This window comes from Pogonomyrmex barbatus, unplaced genomic scaffold, assembly GCF_055798465.1.
Source record: "Pogonomyrmex barbatus isolate J1 unplaced genomic scaffold, ASM5579846v1 scaffold15, whole genome shotgun sequence".
Taxonomy (NCBI): Eukaryota; Metazoa; Arthropoda; class Insecta; order Hymenoptera; family Formicidae; genus Pogonomyrmex; species Pogonomyrmex barbatus.
Genome location: NW_028297111.1, coordinates 4,168,175 through 4,181,507, shown reverse-complemented (window position 1 = coordinate 4,181,507; position 13,333 = coordinate 4,168,175). Strand labels below are relative to the sequence as shown.

General features: G+C 29.7%; 1 protein-coding gene and 1 long non-coding RNA gene across 15 annotated transcripts in view; one reads left to right on the top strand and one right to left on the bottom strand.

Moving 5' to 3' along the window:
• The window catches only part of Grip (Glutamate receptor interacting protein), a 256,270-nt gene that overhangs the window by 130,916 nt on the left and 112,021 nt on the right, over positions 1-13,333 (top strand). The gene's annotated exons all lie outside the window — the stretch shown is intronic.
• The window catches only part of LOC148937271 (uncharacterized), a 169,978-nt gene that overhangs the window by 135,477 nt on the left and 21,168 nt on the right, over positions 1-13,333 (bottom strand). For 2 of the 4 annotated variants that reach the window (XR_016138466.1, XR_016138465.1), the window contains exon 1: positions 9,155-9,357. The exons of the other annotated variants lie outside the window; for them this stretch is intronic. This is a non-coding gene — a long non-coding RNA (uncharacterized LOC148937271). Of the gene's footprint in view, positions 1-9,154; positions 9,358-13,333 lie in introns of those variants that run through there. 4 annotated transcript variants of the gene reach the window in all.

The following is a 13,333-nucleotide window of genomic DNA, read 5'->3' as shown; positions in this document are numbered from 1 at the left end:
TTGTAATATTAACCATCTTTCTATATTCGATAAGCACGTCTCGTTTTTATACTTGAGATTTTTTTCTATAATTACATATATACATGAATATGATCTAGATAACATCGAATTAAAGTTATAATTTTATTAATCTCATCGTTAATTTAGAGTTTCATTTGTACACACATATTAGTTCCATTTAGGATATCATTTATTTCTCTTTTGAACATTGATAACTTTCATGTAACTCTTTTATTTAAACATGCAAGAGAAAGAAACTTAAAATAAATAAATATCTTTGTAGACAAAAGAGAGGGTGTAATGGCAATAAGAGCCCAGCGCAGTAGTAAGAGCGCATATAAATTTATTGAATAATCAAAATGACATAAAGATTATCGCGAGGAATGACGAAACGCAAGAGCGGACGTTTCGGCTAATCTTTTAGCCTTCATCAGCGCAAATTAACAAAAGTAGTTAAATACAAATAGACAAGGACATATTGCAAATTATCGCTCATTAAATCATATCATTTTAATCGCACATATCAAAGTTCATAAAAAAACGGAAGTTTCTCTCACACTGCAGCGCATAATCCTGGTATATGATACCAATAGTTAGGATGGCCAGCTCCTCGATTAATGTCGGAAGCTGAGAGATCCCAACATTGTCAGGGCAAGAAGCTATGATTCGTTTGTAAAAATAATCTGTAAATGACTAGAGTATCTTATGCGAGGCGATATGAGAGAGTCGTAAGAAAACATATAAAAAGCTTACTTACAGATACATAAAGATACATAAAGATCTCAATAACAGGAGCATAATTCGATTTACTAAATTACAAATAGCGCAGCAAGTCTCAACGCACTAACAATTACATGATACTGACATTTTGCAGCAGTACGAATAACTCTCGTCGATTAGACAATCAAGAGTCGAAAACTTTCACTTTCGGAAGGATAACAAAAATGTTCGAACAATAATAATATAAATTTAAGAAGAACAAAGAAGCACAGTAACAACAAAACGATGGTAAAAATTTTTAATAAAATATACTGACGAATGTATAAAAGAAAAAATAACAAATAATAAATAATATAATGCGAGAGAAAAAACGCTAGGTATAAATTTGGCTGTGAACGGTTCTTAGAAACCATCAAGTCTTGGTACAAGTCCCAGAAGATAAAAAGCATGTGTCAAATGGTAGAAAAATAAATATAAAAATGTAAAAACCATACGTATATATCAAAGACATAAAAATACAGAATAAAATAATTTAATGAAAAATCAAATTTTAGAGAGTTTTTCCATTACATTTTAGATACATTTCCGGGAGACATTCCGTATCAGTCTGCAAATTAATACTATTCTTCAGTCTTTTAATATACAGTACTTCAGAAATTAGTCGTTTGTATAAGTGTGGTTCTCTGTCTAAAATTTCTACATTTTCCCAATCAAACTCATGGTTAACTGCTAGTCTGTGGTCAGTTATCACAGAATGGATACCCGTATTCCGTCGGATATGATTTTTATATTCTGAGATCTGATGAGTAGTTGTCTTTTGGTTTGTCCCACATATGAAGCATCGCAATTCTCACAGTTAATTTTGTAGACAACATTGCTGTGAGCAGATGGTGGATGAGAGTCTTTGCCAACTTTAATAAACGTGTTGAGTTTATTGAGACTACGATATGCCAATTTGAAATTCGAGTCTTTAATAATTTTCTTAAATTGTTCGGAAATTGCAGGAACGTAAGGTATAGTAAAAAAAGAAATTCTTTCCGAAACGACCATCTTTCCAATGTCAGATTTAGAGTTACTCTTGTGGAAAAGTGTCTTGAGGCGTTCATGCAAGACATTAAAAACGAAATCCAGTAAATAACCACTATCCAGTAAAATTTCGACTACCACAGATTAACGTTTTTACAGTGGAATGTCGGGTGTGAAAGTAAAATGGCTCTGTCAAATAGTCCCAGTGGCGGTGCCTCTTTTTTGGCATACCGGATGATTCGAGAGGAAATGTAAATATTAGGTGTACAAAAAAGTTCTGAGTTTTTTTTTGTAAAATTCAATCTTTATTCAAAAACAAACAAAAAAATATTAATCAGCGAAATATTCCCCGTTTGCATCAACGACCTTTTGCCATCTTTCGGGTGGCTTGCGAATTCCTTGACGATAGAAGCTCACCGACTTCGAAGCGATAAAATCATCAATGCATTTTCGTATCTCTTCAAATCTTACGAAATGTGTATCAGCCAAATGATGCTGCAGTGACCGGAATAGGTAGTAATCGGAAGGCGCCATGTCTGGACTATACGCCGCGTGCGGGAGAAGTTCCCAGCCTAACGCAAAGATATGGTCCTGAGTTGCTTTCGCAACATATGGTCGAGCATTGTCATGAAGCAAGATCACTTTACGACGTCCTTGGCCAGTAAATGGTCTCTTTTCTTCTAATGCATCGCTCAAAAATTGATCAAATTGATCAATTGTTGTTGGTAGCGGTCTGCCGTGATTGTTTCATCCGGTTGTAATAACTCGTAATATAACACACCTTTCCAATCCCACCAGATCAACACAGAGCAAAACCTTCTTGGCGTGGATATTAGGCTTTGGCGTCGATATCGAAGGTTGATCAGAGTCAACCCATGATTTTCTACGTTTAGGGTTATCATAAAGAATCCACTTTTCATCGCCTGTAATTTTGTGCAGAAAATCTTTTTTCCGGAACTTTGAAAGCAAAGTGAGTGCAGTGTCACGCCGACGATTTTTGTTGTCTTCGGACAATTCATGCGGAATCCATCTACCTTCCTTCTGAACCTTTTCCATCCGTATGTAAACGTACGGAAATGGTTTGCTGCGTAACGTCAAGCTGTTCTGCAAGCTCCTTTTCAGTTTGCGCAGAGTTTATATCCAACAGTGCTTGCAATTCGTCCGTTTCAATCTTTTGAGGGCGTCCAACACGCGGTTCATCTTCAAGACTGAAATCTCCTTGACGAAATTTTTGATATCATCTTTTACTGTAGTACGACTACAATATGATTTACTGTAGTATGACTTACAGCGTTCTCTCCATATGCAGCACAAATCATTGCAGTGGCTTCAGCAGCATTTTTCTTCAGATGAAACGCGAAGTGGAAAATCGAATATGCTCTTTTGTTATTGCCATCACTACTGATTTTTGAGGTTATGTGCATCAAACGCCAAATCGTATGGCATTTTAGAAGGCCAAATGTCAACGCTTTAAAACCGCAAAAGGGCGGGAAGATATATAAAATTTAAATTATTATTTCGGTTGTATGAAATCTAAAGCTCAGAACTTTTTTGTATACCTAATATCTCCGATAGATATGAAGGACGTCGATTGTAATATCAATCAAATATCAACTGATTGTCCGCCAAAATTATAGTAACATCCAAGAAGTTGAATTGTGTCCCGCGCCGATCTCCATTGTAAATTGCAAACGCGGGTATAAGATATTAAAGATGTTCAGAGTGTAGTTGAGTAAATCGGAGGGAGCAGCCAAAGCAATGTCGTCAACGTATCTAACAAAAAATGAGAGATTAAAAGACAAGGAATTGAGAGCTCTAGTTTCTCTTGTAATACTATGTCTGATATGATGGGTGAGAGAGATGAACCCATAGGTGTGCCAAAAGTCTGTTGGTAAAACGTTCCATTAAAGGTGAAATAAGTAGAATTTAATATGAATCTGACCGCGTCTGATAAACTCAAATTTTGAAATTGAATCTTATCAGAAATGTAATCCTATCTGGCAGAAACATTGTCAATGGCCATTTTAATGGGCACATTGGAAAACAGCGACATCCAAGGAAATCAATGAGAAATCTCTACGGAATACGGATAACCATTCTGTGATAACTGACCACAGACTAGCAGTTAACCATGAGTTTGATTGGGAAAATGTAGAAATTTTAGACAGAGAACCACACTTATACAAACGACTAATTTCTGAAGTACTGTATATTAAAAGACTGAAGAATAGTATTAATTTGCAGACTGATACGGAATGTCTCCCGGAAATGTATCTAAAATGTAATGGAAAAACTCTCTAAAATTTGATTTTTCATTAAATTATTTTATTCTGTATTTTTATGTCTTTGATATATACGTATGGTTTTTACATTTTTATATTTATTTTTCTACCATTTGACACATGCTTTTTATCTTCTGGGACTTGTACCAAGACTTGATGGTTTCTAAGAACCGTTCACAGCCAAATTTATACCTAGCGTTTTTTCTCTCGCATTATATTATTTATTATTTGTTATTTTTTCTTTTATACATTGTCGTCAGTATATTTTATTAAAAATTTTTACCATCGTTTTGTTGTTACTGTGCTTCTTTGTTCTTCTTAAATTTATATTATTATTGTTCGAACATTTTTGTTATCCTTCCGAAAGTGAAAGTTTTCGACTCTTGATTGTCTAATCGACGAGAGTTATTCGTACTGCTGCAAAATGTCAGTATCATGTAATTGTTAGTGCATTGAGACCTGCTGCGCTGTTTGTAATTTAGTAAATCGAATTATGCTCCTGTTATTGAGATCTTTATGTATCTTTATGTATCTGTAAGTAAGCTTTTTATATGTTTTCTTACGACTCTCTCATATCGCCTCGCATAAGATACCCTGGTCATTTACAGATTATTTTTATAAACGAATAGCTTCTTGCCCTGACAATGTTGGGATTTCTCAGCTTCCGACATTAATCGAGGAGCTGGCCATCCTAACTATTGATATCATATACCAGGATAATGCGCTGCAGTGTGAGAGAGACTTCCGTTTTTTTTTATGAACTTTGATATGTGCGGTTAAAATGATATGATTTAATGAGCGATAATTTGTGATATATTCTTGTCTATTTGTATTTAACTACTTTTGTTAGTTTGCGCTGATGAAGGCTATAAGATTAGCCGAAACGTCCGCTCTTGCGTTACGTCATTCCTCGCGATAATCTTTATGTCATTTTATTCAATAAATTTATATGCGCTCTTACTATTGCGCTGGGCTCTTATTGCTATTACACCCCTTTTGTCTATTTTTATATTGGAAACCTTATCGTATATGGATAAATATTTTTATTTCATCTTTATTTCAACAAGAAATGAAAGAATTATAAAATTTATCAATTAAATATACGATTATAAAAACAGTTACAAAGAATTTAAAGCCAAGTTGAAACGTTTATGTAAAATGATAATGTTAATATTAACATTTCAACTTCCTATTCTTCTGAATTTTGTCATTCAATAATTAATTTTAGCATTTTGTTCTCCATCACAATTAAATAAAGCTACCTATTTTATATAAAAATATGTATATGAATATGAATCCAGATAACATCAAATATAAATGTTCATGTAATAAAATATATAGTACCATTTACATATTTTTATACTAATTTAAAACCATAATTTTATTAATCTCATTGTTAATTTAGAATTTCATGTACACATATATTAGATCCATTTAGAGTATCATTTATGTCTCTTTTGAACATTGATAATTTTTATATAATTTTCAATATATATATGTTAATAAATCCTTTTTTCATAAAAAGAAATAAAAGAATTATAAAATTTATCATCAGGAGATTAATTATATTATGACAATAAAAATAGTTACAGAGAATCGAAAGCCAAGTTGAAACGTTTATGTAAAATGACAATGTTAATATTAACATTTCAACTTGGCCTCCTATTTTTCTAACATTATTCTTTGCCATTCAATTAATGTTTATAAATTTTTATAAAAATCGTGAAATAAAATATACTAAAATTAGTTATTTAGTTGAAAAGAATCTGAAGCCAAATTTGAAATGTTCATCTAATAAAATGGTAACTTTTATAATATATTTTTATACTCATCTAAATCCATAATTTTATTAATTCCATCATTAATTTAGAATTTCATTTATATACGCATATCAGGTCCATTTAGGATATCGTTTATATCATTTTAATAATTTTCATATAACTTTTATATTTAAACCTGCAAGAAGAAGAAACGTTGGAATAAATAAATATATTTTTTTCATAAAAAGAAATGAAAGAATTATTAAATTTATTATCAGGAGATTAATTATACGACTATAAAAGCAGTTACAGAGAATCGGAACCAAGTTGAAACATTTATGTAAAGTGATAATGTTAATATTAACATTTCAACTTGGTTTTCTATTCTTCTAAACATTATTCTTTGCCATTCAATTAATGTTTATAAATTTTTATAAAAATTGTGAAATAAAATATACTAAAATTAGTTATTTACTTGAAAAGAATCTAAAATCAAATTGAAATGTTCATGTAATAAAATGTAACGTTTATATATTTTTATATTCATCTAAATCCATAATTTTATTAATTCCATCGTTAATTTAGAGTTTTATTTGTACACACATCAGGTCCATTTAGGATATCATTTATGTCTCTTTTGAACACTGAAAACTTTAATGTAACTTTTATGTTGATAAATCTTTTTTTCATAATTATATAATTATAAAAACAGTTCACTCTTTCGTTTTCTATTTTCTTATTCTTGTTATATGTATTTATTAGTATCAATCAGAATCGTAACATAAGCAGAGATTATAGTTAAAGGTTACGAAATATACGTTTATATAAATATAAAAATCAATGTTACATTAATAGACTTATCGATCCTGTGGATAAATCAGGCCGATAAATCAGGATCACTGCAGGACCCACCGAACACTGATTCGCTAGATCCTGCAGTGATCTTGATTTATCAGTCTGATAATCCGCAGGGTTGATAAGATTAATAATGACATCTCGTGACAGATGTTGCAGTCGTACAAAGGCGACGACGATCAGGAGACATGGTAGTGTCTCGGGTGTCAAGTTAAGATCAACCGAGAACACTGTCGTGTGTGTGACTTTACGCGAGTCGTCGAGGTTCGAGCATCTGAAATTATCGAATCTCAATAACGGCTAAACCGGTCAAGTTCTAAGTAGACTTGATCGATAGCTTGAGTCCGACTTGCATAATAAAAATATTTTTATTTTTCTGCTATGTGCCCTACAAGCAGAGATATTGCTATGCAAAGTCCGATTTGGAAATTTTTATTTTAAGAAACGTCATCATCGTCGCCTTTGTACGGCTGCAACGTCTATCACGAGATGTCACTATTAATCTTATCGACCCAGCGGAAGAGAGTTGGGATACGTGTCTCTCGATACCTTCGAAAATCATAAAAGTTATTAGGATAACATAATAAGATAGGAGATTATAAGAAAAAAAAATTGAAAAAAAAATTGCCTCTATTTTATCGATTGCCGCTGGTAATATAATAATATTTTATTATCTGCATGGCGCCAAATTTAAGTTGTACCACTTCTTGTAACCTCCTACTTCATCATGTTATCCTCATGTGTCTCTCAATATCTTCGAAAATCGTAAAAGTTATTAGGATTACATAATAAGATAGGAGATTATAAGAAAAAAAAAATAAATAATTGAATAAAAAAATTGCTATCTATTTTATTGATTGCCGCCAGTAATATAATATAATACTTTAAAATGTCTGATATCACTATAAAATTTCCTTTTTTTAAAAAAAGGTAAAAAAAGGGTGTCAAGTATAATGGAATACTTCAAAATGTCTGATATCATTATAAAATTACCTTTTTTTTAAAAAAAGGTAAAAAAAGGGTGTCAAGTATAGTGGAATACTTCAAAATATCTGATATTATTATAAAATTATCTTTTTTTTAAAAAAAGGTAAAAAAAAGGTGTCAAGTATAGTGGATATTGCCAACTCAAATGATTGCGTAAAATTTATATAAAAGATTTGTCTTTTATATAAATCTTTTATACAAATCTTTTATATAAATTTTACGCAATCATTTGAGTTGACAATATCCACTATACTTGACACCCCTTTTTTACCTTTTTTTAAAAAAAAGGTTATTTTATAGTAATAATGACGACGACGTTTCTTAAAGTAAAAATTTTTAAATCGGACTTTGCGTAACAATATCTCTGCTTATAGGACACGTAGCAGAAAAATAAAAATACTTTTATTATGCAAGTCGAACTCAAGCTATCGATCAAGCCTACATAGAACTTGATCAGTTTATTGAGATTCGGTAATTTCGGATGCTCGTATCTCGCCAACTCGCGTAAAGTCACACGGTAGTGTTCTCGGTTGACTTGACACCCGAGATACTATCGTGTCTCCTGATTGTTTTTATATATTGAATAAGGGAACCTGGAACATAATAAAACCGCAGAATATAATGGGGTGTAATCAATAATTTTTAATAAAGGTGCTACCATGTAATGAAATATTAGGCGATAATTATCTTTAGATGTATCTTATTACTTATCAATTGTTATATTATTTTTAGCTGAAAATTGCTAGAAATTATTTAATGCATTCGCTGTGCTCTCCGCGACTGAGTTGCAGTTTCTTTGATACATTTGCATAAAGTAAGCAATAATAAAATTCTGTTTTTTATCACCATAAGTATGTTTATATTAATAAATGATCTTTTCTTGTCACTTTACTATAGTATCTACATAAATATATTGATTATCTGTAATGTTTTATATTATCTAAAGTAAAGCTAGAAGGTAGTAAAAATAAGATTAATTTTTTGATATTACATTTCTGATCAAGAATTGGTTTACATATTCAATAATATACGAAAGAATAGTATTTCCTTATACTAAATCTAAATATGTAATGTTAAAAATAACATTGAAGTGATAATGTAATGTTATTTTTTATATTATTGTAATTTGTAATGCAATATTGTAATATTGCAGTATTGCAATTAGTTAAAATGTTTAAAAATGATTTAAAAATGTTTTTTTTTCATTCGTGCTATAAATATATACGTTATATGTTTTACGTCCAATTTATTATATGTTATAATCACAGATGTTAAAAAACTTCAATTTTCATTTATAATTTAATAAGGAAAATATAATACATAAAATATATATATATATATATCAAAATAATATTATTGATAAAAAAAATTCATTAATATATTAATATAAGCTGATTATGTGTTAATAAACAAATAGAGTCATAGCCAATTCCTTGACAAGCACGATATTAATTTCTATATATGAAATAAAATTCAAATAATTTTTTATTTCCAACTATGTGCCACTATTTTTAGCAGACTTACAATGTAGCGATTCTGTAGCAATTCGATAATCAAATATCTTGATGTTGATTAAAATCCCTTTTTATTATCCATACTCCTCCTATAGGAAAAATACCTCAGCCAGGGATCAAATCTGGATCGCCTGCTCTCCGGGCAGACATCTTATCCATTAGACTAGGGGTCGACAAAATGCTGAAATTGGGCACGGGCACCCGCGAGCGCCTGCGAGTGCCCGCCTATTGTGCACATCTCAGGAGCGTATCTAATATTTTTAGTATCTTGGGATAAAGTTTCGCATTTCACACTTACAAAAATAGCGTATATATACGAATGTATAATGTAATCTTAAACTACTAGTACTTGAATCTTTGTAACATCATAAAATTTTTTTATAACAGTAAGTTTTTTTATAACAGTTTTAGCTAAACCGTTTAAAGATGAAATATGCAAAAATATATTGTAATATATAGGACTTAAAATGCATAAGTTTTTATGAATTCAATTTATATCTAGTTAATTTTTTTATTAGTCAAATAAAAAAAATATGCCCTAGCATATTTTGATTGTCCTCCTAATAATAATAATAAGCATTTATAGGCAAATTTTAATTAAAATGCTTATCTCTATTTTTAAATAAGGTAAGTTGTCAAAATTTGTGCTAAATTAAAAATTGTGTAATTAATACATTTAAATATGTTTAACGAAAATTTAAATATAACAAAAAAATAAAACAATAACAATATTAAACAATATAAACAATAACAATATTAAAATATAAACTTACAATACAATCATAAAATTATGAATACATACATCACGTTTAACAAAACTTAGCGCTTTAAAATTATATTTTTAAATCCAGAAGAATAGTCCTTTTTCCGCGAAGAAAACTTTCAACAATTTCAAAATAAACATCTGCTAAACATTAATCTACTAAACGCTCAAAATAAAAGAAAAACAATAACTAGCTAAAAACAATAAGCAAGAGTATAATCAAATTGTCTCTTGTCTAGAACAGTCAGACACATTTGCGATCTTATAATTTAACATTTATAATGGATAATCAAAATAGGAAAAGAAGTTCAAATCCGGACAGTTCTTCATGAGAAGAGAAGTGGTTCATAATCAAACGCAATGTTTGATCTGTGGAACCATTATAAATTCAAAAAAATATAATATCGAAAGACATTATAACACAAAACATGAAGCCACTTATAACAAGATAGAAGGTTCGGAGCGAATTCAACTTTTGCACGATTTAAAATCAGCTGTTTCCAACAATAAAATAATTTTCATAATATACATACTATTATGATATAAAATAAGCGTTTTTTATTGTAATCAGTTTTAATTTAATTTATTATATTTAATTATAAAAAATTTTTCGTATAAGGACATATAGGCATATAAACATGTATAAATATATATAAATATATATATATATATATATATATATGTATATATATATATATATATATATATATATATATAAAAAATTATACACGAGATATGTCCATATGTATTTATCTTAGTTTCCTTCCTTTGTAAAATTTTTGTTTGATATAAAAAAAAATAATAATAATCAGAAGACATAAAAAATTTGTCGCCTGCCCGGTAAGCGGAAATGCCAGGTTCAATTCTTAGTATGAGATAATATTTTTCGTTGTGAGAAAGATATCGACAATATCGAGAAAATATCGAGAATTCTATTAATTGCGGAGTGTTTCGTGAGTGTCTGCAATTTAGCAGAAGAAATATATCGATGTTTAATTGAAATTTAAATATTATAATTTAGAATCATATAAACTAAGATTTAGCTTCGCCGCGTAAGGCCTGTTTTCTCAATAATTTACATAAAAAATAATTAAAAGAATGAATAATTTTGCATTGTTTTTTTTACAACGAATGAAATTTGAAGAAATGAGAAAATATCGCCCATATTTAATCATGTATATTTATGATTGAAAGAATATATATGATTATATACGGGCAATTTTTTCCTTCAAACTTAATTTTTTGTAAAAAATATATTTATGTACGTTATGTACATTATGTACATTTATATGTATATATATATATTACATGTATGTATATATATATATATATATATATATATATATATATATATATATATTTTACATAAAGAATTTTTATCAGGTACATTACATTTAATAAAGATATTATTCTAATAAGAAGAAGAATCGGAATTAAGTAAGCCTGTATTGTATGCCAGTTACAAAATTGCTCATCTTATTGCATCACGTCCATTTAGCATTGGTCCATTTATCAAACAATGTTTAGAAATTGCCGCAGAAACAATATATCCTAATATTAATAAATTTAAATCAATTAGTCTCTCTCCTCGAACTAGTATGTCGCATTGAAAAATTAGCTGAAGATCTCGAGCGACAATTAGTACTAAAAGCAAACAATTTTATTGCTTTTTCGATTAGCTCTCGACGAGAGTACTGATATCGTTGATACTGCACAATTGGCAATTTTTATTCGTGGTGTGGATAGCAACCTCTTTATTACTGAGGAACTTTTAAATATAATACTTCTGAAAGATACTACGACTGGAAAAGATATATTGTTTAGCGTTGAAGAAGCAATAGAATACATAAATCTATCTTGGGATAAATTAACTTCAGTTGCTACTGATGATGCTGCAGCAATGATTGGACACAATATGGGCTTCGTAGAACGTTTAAAGTCTAAACTAGCACAATCAAAACAAGAAATACATTCGATCCATTGTATCATCCATCAAGAGGCATTATGTGCAAAATCTTTAAAGTATGACGAAGTAAATGAAAATTGTAATCAAAGTTGTAAATTTTATTAGAACTATTGGATTGAGTCATCATCAATTTTGCGAATTTTTATCTTCTTTAGAGTCAGATTATCCGACATCTCCTATTTTTGCGAAACACGATGGTTTAGTCGAGGTAAAACTCTTCAGCATTTCTTTCATTTACGCGAAGAAATAATTATATTTTTAGAAATGAAAGATAAGTTTGTGCCTGAACTATCACAGCCTTCCTGGATTGCCAATCTCGCCTTTCTTGCGGATATCACTAATCATTTAAATATAATACATTAAATTATTCTTTACAAAGATAAATTAATTATTCATTATGTTTGATCAAATTAGATCTTTTAAAATGAAACTTAATTTATGGATCAATCAATTTCAATCTCGACAGTTGTTGCATTTTTCAAATTTATTATCTGTTGCCATGCACATTCAAGATAAGCAATACGAAGAATATATAAATTCATTTCAATTACATAATGAATTCGATTGTCGGTTTAGGGAAATGCATGTTTTGAAGAAGACTTACTTATTTTTATGATACCTTTTACTGATATTAATATTATATTATTCCCGCAGATATACAATTAGAATTAATATATTTAAAATGTGACACTGCTCTTAAAAATCGTTTTTATACAATGACTGACATCGTACAATTTTCATATATATCTCAAGAACATTTTCCTCGACTACATGCTTGTGCTGCAAAAATAATGAGTCTGTTCGGTTCTACATATTTATGTGAACAATTATTTTCTTTCATGAAATTAAATAAATCGCGATTACGCGAACAATTAACAGATTCACATTTGAATTTTGCAATAATTCGTTTAAGTTGTGCCGAAACGATAATACCTGATATATCGTATATAATATCGGAAAACTATGAAATACTAATTCATCAATCAAATACTAATTAAATGTTATAAGAGTTGTTTATTTAATATTATTGTAAGAATTATTTATTTAAAATATAGATAGTTATTAATTTATGCTAATTCTGGGTCTGAATTTGTACAACACAATATTTTTTTACTCCTTGAACAGCACGTTCAATGAACAGACATTCCTGCTATTCCCCCTCCTCACTTTATTGCGCTTAGCCGCTTAACGCTAGCCCCAGTGCGCTCGACTGTTGTCCGCGGGCATTGGGTGCTCGCGAGCAATGTCCATTTGCCGACCCCTGCATTAAATCACCGAGTGGTTTGATATTATATAGCAATATTTAGATAAATAATGAGAAGAAATGTCTTTTTTAAGCGACATAAGAATACATTAATATAATAAATTATTTGAATGAGGGAGGTAGGAGTGGAGGAAAACAGGGAAAGAAAGCAAAGAGTGAAAAAGGTCAGTTAAAACTATAATGAAGAGAGGAAGGA